This window comes from Triturus cristatus, chromosome 4_2 (genome assembly GCF_964204655.1).
Source record: "Triturus cristatus chromosome 4_2, aTriCri1.1, whole genome shotgun sequence".
In the NCBI taxonomy this organism is placed as follows: domain Eukaryota; kingdom Metazoa; phylum Chordata; class Amphibia; order Caudata; family Salamandridae; genus Triturus; species Triturus cristatus.
In genome coordinates this window covers 931,345,340-931,365,816 of record NC_140586.1, presented here as the reverse complement: position 1 = coordinate 931,365,816, position 20,477 = coordinate 931,345,340, and the positions used below count along the sequence as shown (strand labels likewise).

At 49.5% G+C, this 20,477-nt stretch overlaps 30 non-coding genes across 30 annotated transcripts; 21 read left to right on the top strand and 9 right to left on the bottom strand.

Annotated features, from left to right (window-relative positions):
* Positions 1-221: 221 nt before the first annotated feature.
* On the top strand, positions 222-293 carry TRNAW-CCA (transfer RNA tryptophan (anticodon CCA)). Its single transcript has one exon. It is a non-coding gene; the product is annotated as a tRNA-Trp (tRNA).
* A 71-nt stretch (positions 294-364) lies between these two features.
* On the bottom strand, positions 365-435 carry TRNAG-GCC (transfer RNA glycine (anticodon GCC)). Its single transcript has one exon. It is a non-coding gene; the product is annotated as a tRNA-Gly (tRNA).
* A 1,166-nt stretch (positions 436-1,601) lies between these two features.
* TRNAN-GUU (transfer RNA asparagine (anticodon GUU)) lies at positions 1,602-1,675 on the top strand. The gene has a single exon. It is a non-coding gene; the product is annotated as a tRNA-Asn (tRNA).
* A 243-nt stretch (positions 1,676-1,918) lies between these two features.
* On the top strand, positions 1,919-1,990 carry TRNAW-CCA (transfer RNA tryptophan (anticodon CCA)). The gene has a single exon. It is a non-coding gene; the product is annotated as a tRNA-Trp (tRNA).
* A 71-nt stretch (positions 1,991-2,061) lies between these two features.
* On the bottom strand, positions 2,062-2,132 carry TRNAG-GCC (transfer RNA glycine (anticodon GCC)). The gene has a single exon. It is a non-coding gene; the product is annotated as a tRNA-Gly (tRNA).
* A 1,154-nt stretch (positions 2,133-3,286) lies between these two features.
* On the top strand, positions 3,287-3,360 carry TRNAN-GUU (transfer RNA asparagine (anticodon GUU)). Its single transcript has one exon. It is a non-coding gene; the product is annotated as a tRNA-Asn (tRNA).
* A 243-nt stretch (positions 3,361-3,603) lies between these two features.
* Positions 3,604-3,675, top strand: TRNAW-CCA (transfer RNA tryptophan (anticodon CCA)). Its single transcript has one exon. It is a non-coding gene; the product is annotated as a tRNA-Trp (tRNA).
* A 71-nt stretch (positions 3,676-3,746) lies between these two features.
* Positions 3,747-3,817, bottom strand: TRNAG-GCC (transfer RNA glycine (anticodon GCC)). The gene has a single exon. It is a non-coding gene; the product is annotated as a tRNA-Gly (tRNA).
* Positions 3,818-4,955: 1,138 nt separating this feature from the next.
* On the top strand, positions 4,956-5,029 carry TRNAN-GUU (transfer RNA asparagine (anticodon GUU)). The gene has a single exon. It is a non-coding gene; the product is annotated as a tRNA-Asn (tRNA).
* Positions 5,030-5,272: 243 nt separating this feature from the next.
* TRNAW-CCA (transfer RNA tryptophan (anticodon CCA)) lies at positions 5,273-5,344 on the top strand. Its single transcript has one exon. It is a non-coding gene; the product is annotated as a tRNA-Trp (tRNA).
* A 71-nt stretch (positions 5,345-5,415) lies between these two features.
* Positions 5,416-5,486, bottom strand: TRNAG-GCC (transfer RNA glycine (anticodon GCC)). The gene has a single exon. It is a non-coding gene; the product is annotated as a tRNA-Gly (tRNA).
* Positions 5,487-6,969: 1,483 nt separating this feature from the next.
* On the top strand, positions 6,970-7,041 carry TRNAW-CCA (transfer RNA tryptophan (anticodon CCA)). Its single transcript has one exon. It is a non-coding gene; the product is annotated as a tRNA-Trp (tRNA).
* A 1,290-nt stretch (positions 7,042-8,331) lies between these two features.
* Positions 8,332-8,405, top strand: TRNAN-GUU (transfer RNA asparagine (anticodon GUU)). The gene has a single exon. It is a non-coding gene; the product is annotated as a tRNA-Asn (tRNA).
* Positions 8,406-8,648: 243 nt separating this feature from the next.
* TRNAW-CCA (transfer RNA tryptophan (anticodon CCA)) lies at positions 8,649-8,720 on the top strand. Its single transcript has one exon. It is a non-coding gene; the product is annotated as a tRNA-Trp (tRNA).
* A 71-nt stretch (positions 8,721-8,791) lies between these two features.
* On the bottom strand, positions 8,792-8,862 carry TRNAG-GCC (transfer RNA glycine (anticodon GCC)). The gene has a single exon. It is a non-coding gene; the product is annotated as a tRNA-Gly (tRNA).
* A 1,154-nt stretch (positions 8,863-10,016) lies between these two features.
* Positions 10,017-10,090, top strand: TRNAN-GUU (transfer RNA asparagine (anticodon GUU)). Its single transcript has one exon. It is a non-coding gene; the product is annotated as a tRNA-Asn (tRNA).
* A 243-nt stretch (positions 10,091-10,333) lies between these two features.
* On the top strand, positions 10,334-10,406 carry TRNAW-CCA (transfer RNA tryptophan (anticodon CCA)). The gene has a single exon. It is a non-coding gene; the product is annotated as a tRNA-Trp (tRNA).
* Positions 10,407-10,477: 71 nt separating this feature from the next.
* Positions 10,478-10,548, bottom strand: TRNAG-GCC (transfer RNA glycine (anticodon GCC)). Its single transcript has one exon. It is a non-coding gene; the product is annotated as a tRNA-Gly (tRNA).
* A 1,154-nt stretch (positions 10,549-11,702) lies between these two features.
* Positions 11,703-11,776, top strand: TRNAN-GUU (transfer RNA asparagine (anticodon GUU)). Its single transcript has one exon. It is a non-coding gene; the product is annotated as a tRNA-Asn (tRNA).
* Positions 11,777-12,019: 243 nt separating this feature from the next.
* TRNAW-CCA (transfer RNA tryptophan (anticodon CCA)) lies at positions 12,020-12,091 on the top strand. Its single transcript has one exon. It is a non-coding gene; the product is annotated as a tRNA-Trp (tRNA).
* Positions 12,092-12,162: 71 nt separating this feature from the next.
* On the bottom strand, positions 12,163-12,233 carry TRNAG-GCC (transfer RNA glycine (anticodon GCC)). Its single transcript has one exon. It is a non-coding gene; the product is annotated as a tRNA-Gly (tRNA).
* Positions 12,234-13,382: 1,149 nt separating this feature from the next.
* TRNAN-GUU (transfer RNA asparagine (anticodon GUU)) lies at positions 13,383-13,456 on the top strand. Its single transcript has one exon. It is a non-coding gene; the product is annotated as a tRNA-Asn (tRNA).
* Positions 13,457-13,698: 242 nt separating this feature from the next.
* TRNAW-CCA (transfer RNA tryptophan (anticodon CCA)) lies at positions 13,699-13,770 on the top strand. Its single transcript has one exon. It is a non-coding gene; the product is annotated as a tRNA-Trp (tRNA).
* A 1,274-nt stretch (positions 13,771-15,044) lies between these two features.
* Positions 15,045-15,118, top strand: TRNAN-GUU (transfer RNA asparagine (anticodon GUU)). The gene has a single exon. It is a non-coding gene; the product is annotated as a tRNA-Asn (tRNA).
* Positions 15,119-15,361: 243 nt separating this feature from the next.
* TRNAW-CCA (transfer RNA tryptophan (anticodon CCA)) lies at positions 15,362-15,433 on the top strand. The gene has a single exon. It is a non-coding gene; the product is annotated as a tRNA-Trp (tRNA).
* Positions 15,434-15,504: 71 nt separating this feature from the next.
* TRNAG-GCC (transfer RNA glycine (anticodon GCC)) lies at positions 15,505-15,575 on the bottom strand. The gene has a single exon. It is a non-coding gene; the product is annotated as a tRNA-Gly (tRNA).
* Positions 15,576-16,729: 1,154 nt separating this feature from the next.
* TRNAN-GUU (transfer RNA asparagine (anticodon GUU)) lies at positions 16,730-16,803 on the top strand. Its single transcript has one exon. It is a non-coding gene; the product is annotated as a tRNA-Asn (tRNA).
* A 243-nt stretch (positions 16,804-17,046) lies between these two features.
* TRNAW-CCA (transfer RNA tryptophan (anticodon CCA)) lies at positions 17,047-17,118 on the top strand. Its single transcript has one exon. It is a non-coding gene; the product is annotated as a tRNA-Trp (tRNA).
* Positions 17,119-17,189: 71 nt separating this feature from the next.
* TRNAG-GCC (transfer RNA glycine (anticodon GCC)) lies at positions 17,190-17,260 on the bottom strand. Its single transcript has one exon. It is a non-coding gene; the product is annotated as a tRNA-Gly (tRNA).
* A 1,483-nt stretch (positions 17,261-18,743) lies between these two features.
* On the top strand, positions 18,744-18,815 carry TRNAW-CCA (transfer RNA tryptophan (anticodon CCA)). The gene has a single exon. It is a non-coding gene; the product is annotated as a tRNA-Trp (tRNA).
* Positions 18,816-20,477: the final 1,662 nt, after the last annotated feature.

Here is a 20,477-nt window from a genome sequence, read left to right as displayed (position 1 = left end):
ACTTTAATAAATCATAGTAATGTGCCTTTGGTCTAGAGCTCCTGCGTGAGACCCTTTCCCTGAACATTTCAATCCTCTGCGTTCTCTCTGCACCTGCACTCAATTTCATCAATAGGATGGAAAACAAAAAGCCAAACCTTGTAATACAACCCTAGGCATATAAGGAGGTGGGCAAAAATGAAAAGGCTCACAACATTTGCTGATGTGACTCCAAATGCAAGGACCTCGTGGCGCAACGGTAGCGCGTCTGACTCCAGATCAGAAGGTTGCGTGTTCAAATCACATCGGGGTCACTGTTTCCCATATTATGCCCCACTGAGTTCCCATATTTGATTTAGAAAGCAAAGTCAAAAGAACACAGCCTTGCATTGGCCGGGAATCGAACCCGGGCATCCCACGTGGCAGGCGAGAATTCTACCACTGAACCACCAATGCTTCACATGTGTAGCTTAGAGACAGAGCTCTGTCCAAGACAGTGATGAGGCGCACGCACTCAAATTGCACACCTATGAACAAAGTGTGTGCAACAGACATTGGAATGCCAACGTTTCACATGATGGCAAGAATCAGATGCAGGAGACTATAAGTATGAATGTTTTTGCATTTGCTGAGGTCACTGGCTTGGGACTAGTGTTGTGGTTATCAGGGCATGATGGCAGGCTGCTCCCGACAGAAGGGGCTCATAGAAGGCAGCCTCCAGATCACCAGCACTATTGTGTTTCAGATCATGTCACTGAACTCTCCTCCGTAAAAATCCTTCCCACTGTCTTTGCCAAATTCCCTGTCCTCCCCGAAATGCTGGGGTGAAACGGGCAGAGTTCTGCGCCCTGCGTCCCTTTATGCGTCCCTAACGCGCTCCCAACGCGGCCTACAGCCCTGGTCGGGCACAGCCCTGGTCGGGCTTAGACCACTGGGGCCTCTGGAGAGCAAGACCTCCAGAAGCCTATGGTCAGGCCTATTGCACAGGCATTTTGTGCCTGGCCATTCCGGGATTGTTGTGTTTCAAGGCCCAGCCATCAATACTAATGTGATGGCTTTCCCTGAGAACCCTCATGTCCTTGTCCTCCCAAGAGCCCGAGCTTTTATGTAAAATAAGGTGTGCACCTTGGGCCTTCCCCTTTGCGCTCTCTGCCCCCTCTCTTTCTCCAAAGCTGAGCTCTGCAGGCAAATATATCTATCTGAGTCAGGGGCTAGGGAGGGCCTTGCCCAGCAGTCTTACAAAGCAAGAGTTCAGAGAAAGCACCTGCTCTGGGAAGGAGACTCCGCTCACAGAGAAGACAAGTCTAACATGCCACAGTGAAGATTGGATGGGCAAGACACACGCCTGACAGGCTGGTAGAACACCACCAGAGGAGCAGATAGCTACGCTAAGAAGGCCACAGAAAAGTCATACATGTATCTCATACACTGGGACTGGTTGTAATACTGGCCCTAACACCATTAGACAGTAGTCTGCGCATCATAACACCCAACAGTGACAAGACACTAAGCAAATGGCAAATGCTGCGTAGGATAAAGACGCCTTATATAACACAAGCTCAAGGCAGGCGCGCACACATAAAGATATATGTTGAGTCTCAGGAGATGTGCTTTTGTCTCTAGTCTCTTTGGCGCAATCGGTTAGCGCGTTCGGCTGTTAACCGAAAGGTTGGTGGTTCAAGCCCACCCAGGGACGTTTCCTTTTGCATGCATGAAGCACTTTAATAAATCATAGTAATGTGCCTTTGGTCTAGAGCTCCTGCGTGAGACCCTTTCCCTGAACATTTCAATCCTCTGCGTTCTCTCTGCACCTGCACTCAATTTCATCAATAGGATGGAAAACAAAAAGCCGAACCTTGTAATACAACCCTAGGCATATAAGGAGGTGGGCAAAAATGAAAAGGCTCACAACATTTGCTGATGTGACTCCAAAAGCAAGGACCTCGTGGCGCAACGGTAGCGCGTCTGACTCCAGATCAGAAGGTTGCGTGTTCAAATCACGTCGGGGACACTGTTTCCCATTTTATGCCCCACTGAGTTCCCATATTTGATTTAGAAAGCAAAGTCAAAAGAACACAGCCTTGCATTGGCCGGGAATCGAACCCGGGCCTCCCGCGTGGCAGGCGAGAATTCTACCACTGAACCACCAATGCTTCACATGTGTAGCTTAGAGACAGAGCTCTGTCCAAGACAGTGATGAGGCGCACGCACTCAAATTGCACACCTATGAACAAAGTGTGTGCAACAGACATTGGAATGCCAACGTTTCACATGATGGCAAGAATCAGATGCAGGAGACTATAAGTATGAATGTTTTTGCATTTTCTGAGGTCACTGGCTTGGGACTAGTGTTGTGGTTATCAGGGCATGATGGCAGGCTGCTCCCGACAGAAGTGGCTCATAGAAGGCAGCCTCCAGATCACCAGCACTATTGTGTTTCAGATCATGTCACTGAACTCTCCTCCTTAAAAATCCTTCCCACTGTCTTTGCCAAATTCCCTGTCCTCCCCGAAATGCTGGGGTGAAACGGGCAGAGTTCTGCGCCCTGCGTCCCTAACGCGCTCCCAACGCGGCCTACAGCCCTGGTCGGGCACAGCCCTGGTCGGGCTTAGACCACTGGGGCCTCTGGAGAGCAAGACCTCCAGAAGCCTATGGTCAGGCCTATTGCACAGGCATTTTGTGCCTGGCCATTCCGGGATTGTTGTGTTTCAAGGCCCAGCCATCAATACTAATGTGATGGCTTTCCCTGAGAACCCTCATGTCCCTGTCCTCCCAAGAGCCCGAGCTTTTATGTAAAATAAGGTGTGCACCTTGGGCCTTCCCCTTTGCGCTCTCTGCCCCCTCTCTTTCTCCAAAGCTGAGCTCTGCAGGTAAATGTATCTATCTGAGTGAGGGGCTAGGGAGGGCCTTGCCCAGCAGTCTTACAAAGCAAGAGTTCAGAGAAAGCACCTGCTCTGGGAAGGAGACTCCGCTCACAGAGAAGACAAGTCTAACATGCCACAGTGAAGATTGGATGGGCAAGACACACGCCTGACAGGCTGGTAGAACACCACCAGAGGAGCAGATAGCTACGCTAAGAAGGCCACAGAAAAGTCATACATGTATCTCATACACTGGGACTGGTTGTAATACTGGCCCTAACACCATTAGATAGTAGTCTGCGCATCATAACACCCAACAGTGACAAGACACTAAGCAAATGGCAAATGCTGCGTAGGATAAAGACGCCTTATATAACACAAGCTCAAGGCAGGCGCGCACACATAAAGATATATGTTGAGTCTCAGGAGATGTGCTTTTGTCACTAGTCTCTGTGGCGCAATCGGTTAGTGCGTTCGGCTGTTAACCGAAAGGTTGGTGGTTCAAGCCCACCCAGGGACGTTTCCTTTTGCATGCATGAAGCACTTTAATAAATCATAGTAATGTGCCTTTGGTCTAGAGCTCCTGCGTGAGACCCTTTCCCTGAACATTTCAATCCTCTGCGTTCTCTCTGCACCTGCACTCAATTTCATCAATAGGATGGAAAACAAAAAGCCAAACCTTGTAATACAACCCTAGGCATATAAGGAGGTGGGCAAAAATGAAAAGGCTCACAACATTTGCTGATGTGACTCCAAAAGCAAGGACCTCGTGGCGCAACGGTAGCGCGTCTGACTCCAGATCAGAAGGTTGCGTGTTCAAATCACGTCGGGGTCACTGTTTCCCATTTTATGCCCCACTGACTTCCCATATTTGATTTAGAAAGCAAAGTCAAAAGAACACAGCCTTGCATTGGCCGGAAATCGAACCCGGGCCTCCCGCGTGGCAGGCGAGAATTCTACCACTGAACCACCAATGCTTCACATGTGTAGCTTAGAGACAGAGCTCTGTCCAAGACAGTGATGAGGCGCACGCACTCAAATTGCACACCTATGAACAAAGTGTGTGCAACAGACATTGGAATGCCAACGTTTCACATGATGGCAAGAATCAGATGCAGGAGACTATAAGTATGAATGTTTTTGCATTTGCTGAGGTCACTGGCTTGGGACTAGTGTTGTGGTTATCAGGGCATGATGGCAGGCTGCTCCCGACAGAAGTGGCTCATAGAAGGCAGCCTCCAGATCACCAGCACTATTGTGTTTCAGATCATGTCACTGAACTCTCCTCCTTAAAAATCCTTCCCACTGTCTTTGCCAAATTCCCTGTCCTCCCCGAAATGCTGGGGTGAAACGGGCAGAGTTCTGCGCCCTGCGTCCCTAACGCGCTCCCAACGCGGCCTACAGCCCTGGTCGGGCTTAGACCACTGGGGCCTCTGGAGAGCAAGACCTCCAGAAGCCTATGGTCAGGCCTATTGCACAGGCATTTTGTGCCTGGCCATTCCGGGATTGTTGTGTTTCAAGGCCCAGCCATCAATACTAATGTGATGGCTTTCCCTGAGAACCCTCATGTCCTTGTCCTCCCAAGAGCCCGAGCTTTTATGTAAAATAAGGTGTGCACCTTGGGCCTTCCCCTTTGCGCTCTCTGCCCCCTCTCTTTCTCCAAAGCTGAGCTCTGCAGGCAAATATATCTATCTGAGTGAGGGGCTAGGGAGGGCCTTGCCCAGCAGTCTTACAAAGCAAGAGTTCAGAGAAAGCACCTGCTCTGGGAAGGAGACTCCGCTCACAGAGAAGACAAGTCTAACATGCCACAGTGAAGATTGGATGGGCAAGACACACGCCTGACAGGCTGGTAGAACACCACCAGAGGAGCAGATAGCTACGCTAAGAAGGCCACAGAAAAGTCATACATGTATCTCATACACTGGGACTGGTTGTAATACTGGCCCTAACACCATTAGACAGTAGTCTGCGCATCATAACACCCAACAGTGACAAGACACTAAGCAAATGGCAAATGCTGCGTAGGATAAAGACGCCTTATATAACACAAGCTCAAGGCAGGCGCGCACACATAAAGATATATGTTGAGTCTCAGGAGATGTGCTTTTGTCTCTAGTCTCTTTGGCGCAATCGGTTAGCGCGTTCGGCTGTTAACCGAAAGGTTGGTGGTTCAAGCCCACCCAGGGACGTTTCCTTTTGCATGCATGAAGCACTTTAATAAATCATAGTAATGTGCCTTTGGTCTAGAGCTCCTGCGTGAGACCCTTTCCCTGAACATTTCAATCCTCTGCGTTCTCTCTGCACCTGCACTCAATTTCATCAATAGGATGGAAAACAAAAAGCCGAACCTTGTAATACAACCCTAGGCATATAAGGAGGTGGGCAAAAATGAAAAGGCTCACAACATTTGCTGATGTGACTCCAAAAGCAAGGACCTCGTGGCGCAACGGTAGCGCGTCTGACTCCAGATCAGAAGGTTGCGTGTTCAAATCACGTCGGGGACACTGTTTCCCATTTTATGCCCCACTGAGTTCCCATATTTGATTTAGAAAGCAAAGTCAAAAGAACACAGCCTTGCATTGGCCGGGAATCGAACCCGGGCCTCCCGCGTGGCAGGCGAGAATTCTACCACTGAACCACCAATGCTTCACATGTGTAGCTTAGAGACAGAGCTCTGTCCAAGACAGTGATGAGGCGCACGCACTCAAATTGCACACCTATGAACAAAGTGTGTGCAACAGACATTGGAATGCCAACGTTTCACATGATGGCAAGAATCAGATGCAGGAGACTATAAGTATGAATGTTTTTGCATTTGCTGAGGTCACTGGCTTGGGACTAGTGTTGTGGTTATCAGGGCATGATGGCAGGCTGCTCCCGACAGAAGTGGCTCATAGAAGGCAGCCTCCAGATCACCAGCACTATTGTGTTTCAGATCATGTCACTGAACTCTCCTCCTTAAAAATCCTTCCCACTGTCTTTGCCAAATTCCCTGTCCTCCCCGAAATGCTGGGGTGAAACGGGCAGAGTTCTGCGCCCTGCGTCCCTTTATGCGTCCCTAACGCGCTCCCAACGCGGCCTACAGCCCTGGTCGGGCACAGCCCTGGTCGGGCTTAGACCACTGGGGCCTCTGGAGAGCAAGACCTCCAGAAGCCTATGGTCAGGCCTATTGCACAGGCATTTTGTGCCTGGCCATTCCGGGATTGTTGTGTTTCAAGGCCCAGCCATCAATACTAATGTGATGGCTTTCCCTGAGAACCCTCATGTCCCTGTCCTCCCAAGAGCCCGAGCTTTTATGTAAAATAAGGTGTGCACCTTGGGCCTTCCCCTTTGCGCTCTCTGCCCCCTCTCTTTCTCCAAAGCTGAGCTCTGCAGGCAAATATATCTATCTGAGTGAGGGGCTAGGGAGGGCCTTGCCCAGCAGTCTTACAAAGCAAGAGTTCAGAGAAAGCACCTGCTCTGGGAAGGAGACTCCGCTCACAGAGAAGACAAGTCTAACATGCCACAGTGAAGATTGGATGGGCAAGACACACGCCTGACAGGCTGGTAGAACACCACCAGAGGAGCAGATAGCTACGCTAAGAAGGCCACAGAAAAGTCATACATGTATCTCATACACTGGGACTGGTTGTAATACTGGCCCTAACACCATTAGACAGTAGTCTGCGCATCATAACACCCAACAGTGACAAGACACTAAGCAAATGGCAAATGCTGCGTAGGATAAAGACGCCTTATATAACACAAGCTCAAGGCAGGCGCGCACACATAAAGATATATGTTGAGTCTCAGGAGATGTGCTTTTGTCTCTAGTCTCTTTGGCCCAATCGGTTAGCGCGTTCGGCTGTTAACCGAAAGGTTGGTGGTTCAAGCCCACCCAGGGACGTTTCCTTTTGCATGCATGAAGCACTTTAATAAATCATAGTAATGTGCCTTTGGTCTAGAGCTCCTGCGTGAGACCCTTTCCCTGAACATTTCAATCCTCTGCGTTCTCTCTGCACCTGCACTCAATTTCATCAATAGGATGGAAAACAAAAAGCCAAACCTTGTAATACAACCCTAGGCATATAAGGAGGTGGGCAAAAATGAAAAGGCTCACAACATTTGCTGATGTGAATCCAAATGCAAGGACCTCGTGGCGCAACGGTAGCGCGTCTGACTCCAGATCAGAAGGTTGCGTGTTCAAATCACATCGGGGTCACTGTTTCCCATTTTATGCCCCACTGAGTTCCCATATTTGATTTAGAAAGCAAAGTCAAAAGAACACAGCCTTGCATTGGGCGGGAATCGAACCCCCCGCGTGGCAGGCGAGAATTCTACCACTGAACCACCAATGCTTCACATGTGTAGCTTAGAGACAGAGCTCTGTCCAAGACAGTGATGAGGCGCACGCACTCAAATTGCACACCTATGAACAAAGTGTGTGCAACAGACATTGGAATGCCAACGTTTCACATGATGGCAAGAATCAGATGCAGGAGACAATAAGTATGAATGTTTTTGCATTTGCTGAGGTCACTGGCTTGGGACTAGTGTTGTGGTTATCAGGGCATGATGGCAGGCTGCTCCCGACAGAAGGGGCTCATAGAAGGCAGCCTCCAGATCACCAGCACTATTGTGTTTCAGATCATGTCACTGAACTCTCCTCCTTAAAAATCCTTCCCACTGTCTTTGCCAAATTCCCTGTCCTCCCCGAAATGCTGGGGTGAAACGGGCAGAGTTCTGCGCCCTGCGTCCCTAACGCGCTCCCAACGCGGCCTACAGCCCTGGTCGGGCACAGCCCTGGTCGGGCTTAGACCACTGGGGCCTCTGGAGAGCAAGACCTCCAGAAGCCTATGGTCAGGCCTATTGCACAGGCATTTTGTGCCTGGCCATTCCGGGATTGTTGTGTTTCAAGGCCCAGCCATCAATACTAATGTGATGGCTTTCCCTGAGAACCCTCATGTCCCTGTCCTCCCAAGAGCCCGAGCTTTTATGTAAAATAAGGTGTGCACCTTGGGCCTTCCCCTTTGCGCTCTCTGCCCCCTCTCTTTCTCCAAAGCTGAGCTCTGCAGGTAAATGTATCTATCTGAGTGAGGGGCTAGGGAGGGCCTTGCCCAGCAGTCTTACAAAGCAAGAGTTCAGAGAAAGCACCTGCTCTGGGAAGGAGACTCCGCTCACAGAGAAGACAAGTCTAACATGCCACAGTGAAGATTGGATGGGCAAGACACACGCCTGACAGGCTGGTAGAACACCACCAGAGGAGCAGATAGCTACGCTAAGAAGGCCACAGAAAAGTCATACATGTATCTCATACACTGGGACTGGTTGTAATACTGGCCCTAACACCATTAGATAGTAGTCTGCGCATCATAACACCCAACAGTGACAAGACACTAAGCAAATGGCAAATGCTGCGTAGGATAAAGACGCCTTATATAACACAAGCTCAAGGCAGGCGCGCACACATAAAGATATATGTTGGGTCTCAGGAGATGTGCTTTTGTCACTAGTCTCTGTGGCGCAATCGGTTAGCGCGTTCGGCTGTTAACCGAAAGGTTGGTGGTTCAAGCCCACCCAGGGACGTTTCCTTTTGCATGCATGAAGCACTTTAATAAATCATAGTAATGTGCCTTTGGTCTAAAGCTCCTGCGTGAGACCCTTTCCCTGAACATTTCAATCCTCTGCGTTCTCTCTGCACCTGCACTCAATTTCATCAATAGGATGGAAAACAAAAAGCCAAACCTTGTAATACAACCCTAGGCATATAAGGAGGTGGGCAAAAATGAAAAGGCTCACAACATTTGCTGATGTGACTCCAAATGCAAGGACCTCGTGGCGCAACGGTAGCGCGTCTGACTCCAGATCAGAAGGTTGCGTGTTCAAATCACGTCGGGGTCACTGTTTCCCATTTTATGCCCCACTGAGTTCCCATATTTGATTTAGAAAGCAAAGTCAAAAGAACACAGCCTTGCATTGGCCTGGAATCGAACCCGGGCCTCCCGCGTGGCAAGCGGGAATTCTACCACTGAACCACCAATGCTTCACATGTGTAGCTTAGAGACAGAGCTCTGTCCAAGACAGTGATGAGGCGCACGCACTCAAATTGCACACCTATGAACAAAGTGTGTGCAACAGACATTGGAATGCCAACGTTTCACATGATGGCAAGAATCAGATGCAGGAGACTATAAGTATGAATGTTTTTGCATTTGCTGAGGTCACTGGCTTGGGACTAGTGTTGTGGTTATCAGGGCATGATGGCAGGCTGCTCCCGACAGAAGTGGCTCATAGAAGGCAGCCTCCAGATCACCAGCACTATTGTGTTTCAGATCATGTCACTGAACTCTCCTCCTTAAAAATCCTTCCCACTGTCTTTGCCAAATTCCCTGTCCTCCCCGAAATGCTGGGGTGAAACGGGCAGAGTTCTGCGCCCTGCGTCCCTAACGCGCTCCCAACGCGGCCTACAGCCCTGGTCGGGCACAGCCCTGGTCGGGCTTAGACCACTGGGGCCTCTGGAGAGCAAGACCTCCAGAAGCCTATGGTCAGGCCTATTGCACAGGCATTTTGTGCCTGGCCATTCCGGGATTGTTGTGTTTCAAGGCCCAGCCATCAATACTAATGTGATGGCTTTCCCTGAGAACCCTCATGTCCCTGTCCTCCCAAGAGCCCGAGCTTTTATGTAAAATAAGGTGTGCACCTTGGGCCTTCCCCTTTGCGCTCTCTGCCCCCTCTCTTTCTCCAAAGCTGAGCTCTGCAGGTAAATGTATCTATCTGAGTGAGGGGCTAGGGAGGGCCTTGCCCAGCAGTCTTACAAAGCAAGAGTTCAGAGAAAGCACCTGCTCTGGGAAGGAGACTCCGCTCACAGAGAAGACAAGTCTAACATGCCACAGTGAAGATTGGATGGGCAAGACACACGCCTGACAGGCTGGTAGAACACCACCAGAGGAGCAGATAGCTACGCTAAGAAGGCCACAGAAAAGTCATACATGTATCTCATACACTGGGACTGGTTGTAATACTGGCCCTAACACCATTAGACAGTAGTCTGCGCATCATAACACCCAACAGTGACAAGACACTAAGCAAATGGCAAATGCTGCGTAGGATAAAGACGCCTTATATAACACAAGCTCAAGGCAGGCGCGCACACATAAAGATATATGTTGAGTCTCAGGAGATGTGTTTTTGTCTCTAGTCTCTTTGGCGCAATCGGTTAGCGTGTTCGGCTGTTAACCGAAAGGTTGGTGGTTCAAGCCCACCCAGGGACGTTTCCTTTTGCATGCATGAAGCACTTTAATAAATCATAGTAATGTGCCTTTGGTCTAGAGCTCCTGCGTGAGACCCTTTCCCTGAACATTTCAATCCTCTGCGTTCTCTCTGCACCTGCACTCAATTTCATCAATAGGATGGAAAACAAAAAGCCGAACCTTGTAATACAACCCTAGGCATATAAGGAGGTGGGCAAAAATGAAAAGGCTCACAACATTTGCTGATGTGACTCCAAAAGCAAGGACCTCGTGGCGCAACGGTAGCGCGTCTGACTCCAGATCAGAAGGTTGCGTGTTCAAATCACGTCGGGGGTCACTGTTTCCCATTTTATGCCCCACTGAGTTCCCATATTTGATTTAGAAAGCAAAGTCAAAAGAACACAGCCTTGCATTGGCCGGGAATCGAACCCGGGCCTCCCGCGTGGCAGGCGAGAATTCTACCACTGAACCACCAATGCTTCACATGTGTAGCTTAGAGACATAGCTCTGTCCAAGACAGTGATGAGGCGCACGCACTCAAATTGCACACCTATGAACAAAGTGTGTGCAACAGACATTGGAATGCCAACGTTTCACATGATGGCAAGAATCAGATGCAGGAGACTATAAGTATGAATGTTTTTGCATTTGCTGAGGTCACTGGCTTGGGACTAGTGTTGTGGTTATCAGGGCATGATGGCAGGCTGCTCCCGACAGAAGTGGCTCATAGAAGGCAGCCTCCAGATCACCAGCACTATTGTGTTTCAGATCATGTCACTGAACTCTCCTCCTTAAAATTCCTTCCCACTGTCTTTGCCAAATTCCCTGTCCTCCCCGAAATGCTGGGGTGAAACGGGCAGAGTTCTGCGCCCTGCGTCCCTAACGCGCTCCCAACGCGGCCTACAGCCCTGGTCGGGCACAGCCCTGGTCGGGCTTAGACCACTGGGGCATCTGGAGAGCAAGACCTCCAGAAGCCTATGGTCAGGCCTATTGCACAGGCATTTTGTGCCTGGCCATTCCGGGATTGTTGTGTTTCAAGGCCCAGCCATCAATACTAATGTGATGGCTTTCCCTGAGAACCCTCATGTCCCTGTCCTCCCAAGAGCCCGAGCTTTTATGTAAAATAAGGTGTGCACCTTGGGCCTTCCCCTTTGCGCTCTCTGCCCCCTCTCTTTCTCCAAAGCTGAGCTCTGCAGGTAAATGTATCTATCTGAGTGAGGGGCTAGGGAGGGCCTTGCCCAGCAGTCTTGCAAAGCAAGAGTTCAGAGAAAGCACCTGCTCTGGGAAGGAGACTCCGCTCACAGAGAAGACAAGTCTAACATGCCACAGTGAAGATTGGATGGGCAAGACACACGCCTGACAGGCTGGTAGAACACCACCAGAGGAGCAGATAGCTACGCTAAGAAGGCCACAGAAAAGTCATACATGTATCTCATACACTGGGACTGGTTGTAATACTGGCCCTAACACCATTAGACAGTAGTCTGCGCATCATAACACCCAACAGTGACAAGACACTAAGCAAATGGCAAATGCTGCGTAGGATAAAGACGCCTTATATAACACAAGCTCAAGGCAGGCGCGCACACATAAAGATATATGTTGAGTCTCAGGAGATGTGCTTTTGTCTCTAGTCTCTTTGGCGCAATCGGTTAGCGCGTTCGGCTGTTAACCGAAAGGTTGGTGGTTCAAGCACACCCAGGGACGTTTCCTTTTGCATGCATGAAGCACTTTAATAAATCATAGTAATGTGCCTTTGGTCTAGAGCTCCTGCGTGAGACCCTTTCCCTGAACATTTCAATCCTCTGCGTTCTCTCTGCACCTGCACTCATATTCATCAATAGGATGGAAAACAAAAAGCCAAACCTTGTAATACAACCCTAGGCATATAAGGAGGTGGGCAAAAATGAAAAGGCTCACAACATTTGCTGATGTGACTCCAAATGCAAGGACCTCGTGGCGCAACGGTAGCGCGTCTGACTCCAGATCAGAAGGTTGCGTGTTCAAATCACATCGGGGTCACTGTTTCCCATTTTATGCCCCACTGAGTTCCCATATTTGATTTAGAAAGCAAAGTCAAAAGAACACAGCCTTGCATTGGCCGGGAATCGAACCCGGGCATCCCGTGTGGCAGGCGAGAATTCTACCACTGAACCACCAATGCTTCACATGTGTAGCTTAGAGACAGAGCTCTGTCCAAGACAGTGATGAGGCGCACGCACTCAAATTGCACACCTAAGAACAAAGTGTGTGCAACAGACATTGGAATGCCAACGTTTCACATGATGGCAAGAATCAGATGCAGGAGACTATAAGTATGAATGTTTTTGCATTTGCTGAGGTCACTGGCTTGGGACTAGTGTTGTGGTTATCAGGGCATGATGGCAGGCTGCTCCCGACAGAAGGGGCTCATAGAAGGCAGCCTCCAGATCACCAGCACTATTGTGTTTCAGATCATGTCACTGAACTCTCCTCCTTAAAAATCCTTCCCACTGTCTTTGCCAAATTCCCTGTCCTCCCCGAAATGCTGGGGTGAAACGGGCAGAGTTCTGCGCCCTGCGTCCCTAACGCGCTCCCAACGCGCTCCCAACGCGGCCTACAGCCCTGGTCGGGCTTAGACCACTGGGGCCTCTGGAGAGCAAGACCTCCAGAAGCCTATGGTCAGGCCTATTGCACAGGCATTTTGTGCCTGGCCATTCCGGGATTGTTGTGTTTCAAGGCCCAGCCATCAATACTAATGTGATGGCTTTCCCTGAGAACCCTCATGTCCCTGTCCTCCCAAGAGCCCGAGCTTTTATGTAAAATAAGGTGTGCACCTTGGGCCTTCCCCTTTGCGCTCTCTGCCCCCTCTCTTTCTCCAAAGCTGAGCTCTGCAGGCAAATATATCTATCTGAGTGAGGGGCTAGGGAGGGCCTTGCCCAGCAGTCTTACAAAGCAAGAGTTCAGAGAAAGCACCTGCTCTGGGAAGGAGACTCCGCTCACAGAGAAGACAAGTCTAACATGCCACAGTGAAGATTGGATGGGCAAGACACACGCCTGACAGGCTGGTAGAACACCACCAGAGGAGCAGATAGCTACGCTAAGAAGGCCACAGAAAAGTCATACATGTATCTCATACACTGGGACTGGTTGTAATACTGGCCCTAACACCATTAGACAGTAGTCTGCGCATCATAACACCCAACAGTGACAAGACACTAAGCAAATGGCAAATGCTGCGTAGGATAAAGACGCCTTATATAACACAAGCTCAAGGCAGGCGCGCATACATAAAGATATATGTTGAGTCTCAGGAGATGTGCTTTTGTCTCTAGTCTCTTTGGCGCAATCGGTTAGCGCGTTCGGCTGTTAACCGAAAGGTTGGTGGTTCAAGCCCACCCAGGGACGTTTCCTTTTGCATGCATGAAGCACTTTAATAAATCATAGTAATGTGCCTTTGGTCTAGAGCTCCTGCGTGAGACCCTTTCCCTGAACATTTCAATCCTCTGCGTTCTCTCTGCACCTGCACTCAATTTCATCAATAGGATGGAAAACAAAAAGCCAAACCTTGTAACAAACCCTAGGCATATAAGGAGGTGGGCAAAAATGAAAAGGCTCACAACATTTGCTGATGTGACTCCAAATGCAAGGACCTCGTGGCGCAACGGTAGCGCGTCTGACTCCAGATCAGAAGGTTGCGTGTTCAAATCACATCGGGGTCACTGTTTCCCATTTTATGCCCCACTGAGTTCCCATATTTGATTTAGAAAGCAAAGTCAAAAGAACACAGCCTTGCATTGGCCAGGAATCGAACCCCCCGCGTGGCAGGCGAGAATTCTACCACTATACCACCAATGCTTCACATGTGTAGCTTAGAGACAGAGCTCTGTCCAAGACAGTGATGAGGCGCACGCACTCAAATTGCACACCTATGAACAAAGTGTGTGCAACAGACATTGGAATGCCAACGTTTCACATGATGGCAAGAATCAGATGCAGGAGACTATAAGTATGAATGTTTTTGCATTTGCTGAGGTCACTGGCTTGGGACTAGTGTTGTGGTTATCAGGGCATGATGGCAGGCTGCTCCCGACAGAAGGGGCTCATAGAAGGCAGCCTCCAGATCACCAGCACTATTGTGTTTCAGATCATGTCACTGAACTCTCCTCCTTAAAAATCCTTCCCACTGTCTTTGCCAAATTCCCTGTCCTCCCCGAAATGCTGGGGTGAAACGGGCAGAGTTCTGCGCCCTGCGTCCCTAACGCGCTCCCAACGCGGCCTACAGCCCTGGTCGGGCTTAGACCACTGGGGCCTCTGGAGAGCAAGACCTCCAGAAGCCTATGGTCAGGCCTATTGCACAGGCATTTTGTGCCTGGCCATTCCGGGATTGTTGTGTTTCAAGGCCCAGCCATCAATACTAATGTGATGGCTTTCCCTGAGAACCCTCATGTCCCTGTCCTCCCAAGAGCCCGAGCTTTTATGTAAAATAAGGTGTGCACCTTGGGCCTTCCCCTTTGCGCTCTCTGCCCCCTCTCTTTCTCCAAAGCTGAGCTCTGCAGGTAAATGTATCTATCTGAGTGAGGGGCTAGGGAGGGCCTTGCCCAGCAGTCTTACAAAGCAAGAGTTCAGAGAAAGCACCTGCTCTGGGAAGGAGACTCCGCTCACAGAGAAGACAAGTCTAACATGCCACAGTGAAGATTGGATGGGCAAGACACACGCCTGACAGGCTGGTAGAACACCACCAGAGGAGCAGATAGCTACGCTAAGAAGGCCACAGAAAAGTCATACATGTATCTCATACACTGGGACTGGTTGTAATACTGGCCCTAACACCATTAGATAGTAGTCTGCGCATCATAACACCCAACAGTGACAAGACACTAAGCAAATGGCAAATGCTGCGTAGGATAAAGACGCCTTATATAACACAAGCTCAAGGCAGGCGCGCACACATAAAGATATATGTTGAGTCTCAGGAGATGTGCTTTTGTCACTAGTCTCTGTGGCGCAATCGGTTAGCGCGTTCGGCTGTTAACCGAAAGGTTGGTGGTTCAAGCCCACCCAGGGATGTTTCCTTTTGCATGCATGAAGCACTTTAATAAATCATAGTAATGTGCCTTTGGTCTAGAGCTCCTGCGTGAGACCCTTTCCCTGAACATTTCAATCCTCTGCGTTCTCTCTGCACCTGCACTCAATTTCATCAATAGGATGGAAAACAAAAAGCCAAACCTTGTAATACAACCCTAGGCATATAAGGAGGTGGGCAAAAATGAAAAGGCTCACAACATTTGCTGATGTGACTCCAAAAGCAAGGACCTCGTGGCGCAACGGTAGCGCGTCTGACTCCAGATCAGAAGGTTGCGTGTTCAAATCACGTCGGGGTCACTGTTTCCCATTTTATGCCCCACTGAGTTCCCATATTTGATTTAGAAAGCAAAGTCAAAAGAACACAGCCTTGCATTGGCCAGGAATTGAACCCGGGCCTCCCGCGTGGCAGGCGAGAATTCTACCACTGAACCACCAATGCTTCACATGAGTAGCTTAGAGACAGAGCTCTGTCCAAGACAGTGATGAGGCGCACGCACTCAAATTGCACACCTATGAACAAAGTGTGTGCAACAGACATTGGAATGCCAACGTTTCACATGATGGCAAGAATCAGATGCAGGAGACTATAAGTATGAATGTTTCTGCATTTGCTGAGGTCACTGGCTTGGGACTAGTGTTGTGGTTATCAGGGCATGATGGCAGGCTGCTCCCGACAGAAGTGGCTCATAGAAGGCAGCCTCCAGATCACCAGCACTATTGTGTTTCAGATCATGTCACTGAACTCTCCTCCTTAAAAATCCTTCCCACTGTCTTTGCCAAATTCCCTGTCCTCCCCGAAATGCTGGGGTGAAACGGGCAGAGTTCTGCGCCCTGCGTCCCTAACGCGCTCCCAACGCGGCCTACAGCCCTGGTCGGGCACAGCCCTGGTCGGGCTTAGACCACTGGGGCATCTGGAGAGCAAGACCTCCAGAAGCCTATGGTCAGGCCTATTGCACAGGCATTTTGTGCCTGGCCATTCCGGGATTGTTGTGTTTCAAGGCCCAGCCATCAATACTAATGTGATGGCTTTCCCTGAGAACCCTCATGTCCCTGTCCTCCCAAGAGCCCGAGCTTTTATGTAAAATAAGGTGTGCACCTTGGGCCTTCCCCTTTGCGCTCTCTGCCCCCTCTCTTTCTCCAAAGCTGAGCTCTGCAGGTAAATGTATCTATCTGAGTGAGGGGCTAGGGAGGGCCTTGCCCAGCAGTCTTACAAAGCAAGAGTTCAGAGAAAGCACCTGCTCTGGGAAGGAGACTCCGCTCACAGAGAAGACAAGTCTAACATGCCACAGTGAAGATTGGATGGGCAAGACACACGCCTGACAGGCTGGTAGAACACCACCAGAGGAGCAGATAGCTACGCTAAGAAGGCCACAGAAAAGTCATACATGTATCTCATACACTGGGACTGGTTGTAATACTGGCCCTAACACCATTAGACAGTAGTCTGCGCATCATAACACCCAACAGTGACAAGACACTAAGCAAATGGCAAATGCTGCGTAGGATAAAGACGCCTTATATAACACAAGCTCAAGGCAGGCGCGCACACATAAAGATATATGTTGAGTCTCAGGAGATGTGCTTTTGTCTCTAGTCTCTTTGGCGCAATCGGTTAGCGCGTTCGGCTGTTAACCGAAAGGTTGGTGGTTCAAGCACACCCAGGGACGTTTCCTTTTGCATGCATGAAGCACTTTAATAAATCATAGTAATGTGCCTTTGGTCTAGAGCTCCTGCGTGAGACCCTTTCCCCGAACATTTCAATCCTCTGCGTTCTCTCTGCACCTGCACTCAATTTCATCAATAGGATGGAAAACAAAAAGCCAAACCTTGTAATACAACCCTAGGCATATAAGGAGGTGGGCAAAAATGAAAAGGCTCACAACATTTGCTGATGTGACTCCAAATGCAAGGACCTCGTGGCGCAACGGTAGCGCGTCTGACTCCAGATCAGAAGGTTGCGTGTTCAAATCACATCGGGGTCACTGTTTCCCATTTTAAGCCCCACTGAGTTCCCATATTTGATTTAGAAAGCAAAGTCAAAAGAACACAGCCTTGCATTGGCCGGGAATCGAACCCGGGCATCCCGCGTGGCAGGCGAGAATTCTACCACTGAACCACCAATGCTTCACATGTGTAGCTTAGAGACAGAGCTCTGTCCAAGACAGTGATGAGGCGCACGCACTCAAATTGCACACCTATGAACAAAGTGTGTGCAACAGACATTGGAATGCCAACGTTTCACATGATGGCAAGAATCAGATGCAGGAGACTATAAGTATGAATGTTTTTGCATTTGCTGAGGTCACTGGCTTGGGACTAGTGTTGTGGTTATCAGGGCATGATGGCAGGCTGCTCCCGACAGAAGGGGCTCATAGAAGGCAGCCTCCAGATCACCAGCACTATTGTGTTTCAGATCATGTCACTGAACTCTCCTCCTTAAAAATCCTTCCCACTGTCTTTGCCAAATTCCCTGTCCTCCCCGAAATGCTGGGGTGAAACGGGCAGAGTTCTGCGCCCTGCGTCCCTTTATGCGTCCCTAACGCGCTCCCAACGCGGCCTACAGCCCTGGTCGGGCACAGCCCTGGTCGGGCTTAGACCACTGGGGCCTCTGGAGAGCAAGACCTCCAGAAGCCTATGGTCAGGCCTATTGCACAGGCATTTTGTGCCTGGCCATTCCGGGATTGTTGTGTTTCAAGGCCCAGCCATCAATACTAATGTGATGGCTTTCCCTGAGAACCCTCATGTCCCTGTCCTCCCAAGAGCCCGAGCTTTTATGTAAAATAAGGTGTGCACCTTGGGCCTTCCCCTTTGCGCTCTCTGCCCCCTCTCTTTCTCCAAAGCTGAGCTCTGCAGGCAAATATATCTATCTGAGTGAGGGGCTAGGGAGGGCCTTGCCCAGCAGTCTTACAAAGCAAGAGTTCAGAGAAAGCACCTGCTCTGGGAAGGAGACTCCGCTCACAGAGAAGACAAGTCTAACATGCCACAGTGAAGATTGGATGGGCAAGACACACGCCTGACAGGCTGGTAGAACACCACCAGAGGAGCAGATAGCTACGCTAAGAAGGCCACAGAAAAGTCATACATGTATCTCATACACTGGGACTGGTTGTAATACTGGCCCTAACACCATTAGACAGTAGTCTGCGCATCATAACACCCAACAGTGAAAAGACACTAAGCAAATGGCAAATGCTGCATAGGATAAAGACGCCTTATATAACACAAGCTCAAGGCAGGCGCGCACACATAAAGATATATGTTGAGTCTCAGGAGATGTGCTTTTGTCTCTAGTCTCTTTGGCGCAATCGGTTAGCACGTTCGGCTGTTAACCGAAAGGTTGGTGGTTCAAGCCCACCCAAGGACGTTTCCTTTTGCATGCATGAAGCACTTTAATAAATCATAGTAATGTGCCTTTGGTCTAGAGCTCCTGCGTGAGACCCTTTCCCTGAACATTTCAATCCTCTGCGTTCTCTCTGCACCTGCACTCAATTTCATCAATAGGATGGAAAACAAAAAGCCAAACCTTGTAATACAACCCTAGGCATATAAGGAGGTGGGCAAAAATGAAAAGGCTCACAACATTTGCTGATGTGACTCCAAATGCAAGGACCTCGTGGCGCAACGGTAGCGCGTCTGACTCCAGATCAGAAGGTTGCGTGTTCAAATCACATCGGGGTCACTGTTTCCCATTTTATGCCCCACTGAGTTCCCATATTTGATTTAGAAAGCAAAGTCAAAAGAACACAGCCTTGCATTGGCCGGGAATCGAACCCCCCGCGTGGCAGGCGAGAATTCTACCACTGAACCACCAATGCTTCACATGTGTAGCTTAGAGACAGAGCTCTGTCCAAGACAGTGATGAGGCGCACGCACTCAAATTGCACACCTATGAACAAAGTGTGTGCAACAGACATTGGAATGCCAACGTTTCACATGATGGCAAGAATCAGATGCAGGAGACTATAAGTATGAATGTTTTTGCATTTGCTGAGGTCACTGGCTTGGGACTAGTGTTGTGGTTATCAGGGCATGATGGCAGGCTGCTCCCGACAGAAGGGGCTCATAGAAGGCAGCCTCCAGATCACCAGCACTATTGTGTTTCAGATCATGTCACTGAACTCTCCTCCTTAAAAATCCTTCCCACTGTCTTTGCCAAATTCCCTGTCCTCCCCGAAATGCTGGGGTGAAACGGGCAGAGTTCTGCGCCCTGCGTCCCTAACGCGCTCCCAACGCGGCCTACAGCCCTGGTCGGGCACAGCCCTGGTCGGGCTTAGACCACTTGGGCCTCTGGAGAGCAAGACCTCCAGAAGCCTATGGTCAGGCCTATTGCACAGGCATTTTGTGCCTGGCCATTCCGGGATTGTTGTGTTTCAAGGCCCAGCCATCAATACTAATGTGATGGCTTTCCCTGAGAACCTGTGACAAAGCTGTTCCTAAGGGGGTTGGGGGAAGAGGTACCATGTATGAAGATATCTGTTATGGATATTGGAGCCCTCACACAGCCATCGGGATATTGTGAATCACATACCCCTCAGGATGTAATGTACCATCATCGGGCTGCTCCTACGTCGAGTCGGCTGGTGCAATACCCGACGGGCTCTTGTTTAGAGAGCACTCTTATGGAGATCTTCTATATCCACGATAGCCGATTGTTCAACTGTACCGAGTGTAGGGCTTGGTGATAATGTAGATGAATGTTTAAAAAGGGGAGAGAGTACTATCTGAACAATTTTATTACGATGTCTCCTCGCCTGATTAAAAAATATGAGGTAAAGTTATAGTAGCTCAGATCTATGTTCTGGGTTAACTATACTGCCTCGTCTTGGTCAACATGTTTCTCACTATTATAGAGCTGTACTCAAGTGATTCGTCAGGACCATGAAATTCTATCTACAAGTCTATCTAGGAAAATTAAGTGATAGACAACTGGCGTTAATATAACACTGGTATTATTACCTGCTCCTCGGTCTACCTGTATAGAAGGTTGGAGACCAAAAAAAGGTGTTAAAAAACGCTCATTCATAAGACAGTTATCATACATGGTGCTGGTGGAACGTGCATTTGCATTCAAAGTGCACATTCTGTGTAGGGGGGGGGGGAAATTGTTAAAAAACACACACAAAACCACGTGAAGTGATCACTCTGGAGAGAATTACAGCAGTACTAGTTGGACTTACCCTATCTACTCCATAGGATAAACCACAGCAGTTCCTGGTAGGCTTGCGCAAGGAGTTCCTTGCGTTCTGTGATGGTGTATAAGAGCAGTATTAAATGGGAGAGGTTAGGTAAATACAGCACTCCAGGGTCATTAACACCCCTTCTCTTGAATGTTATGTGATTC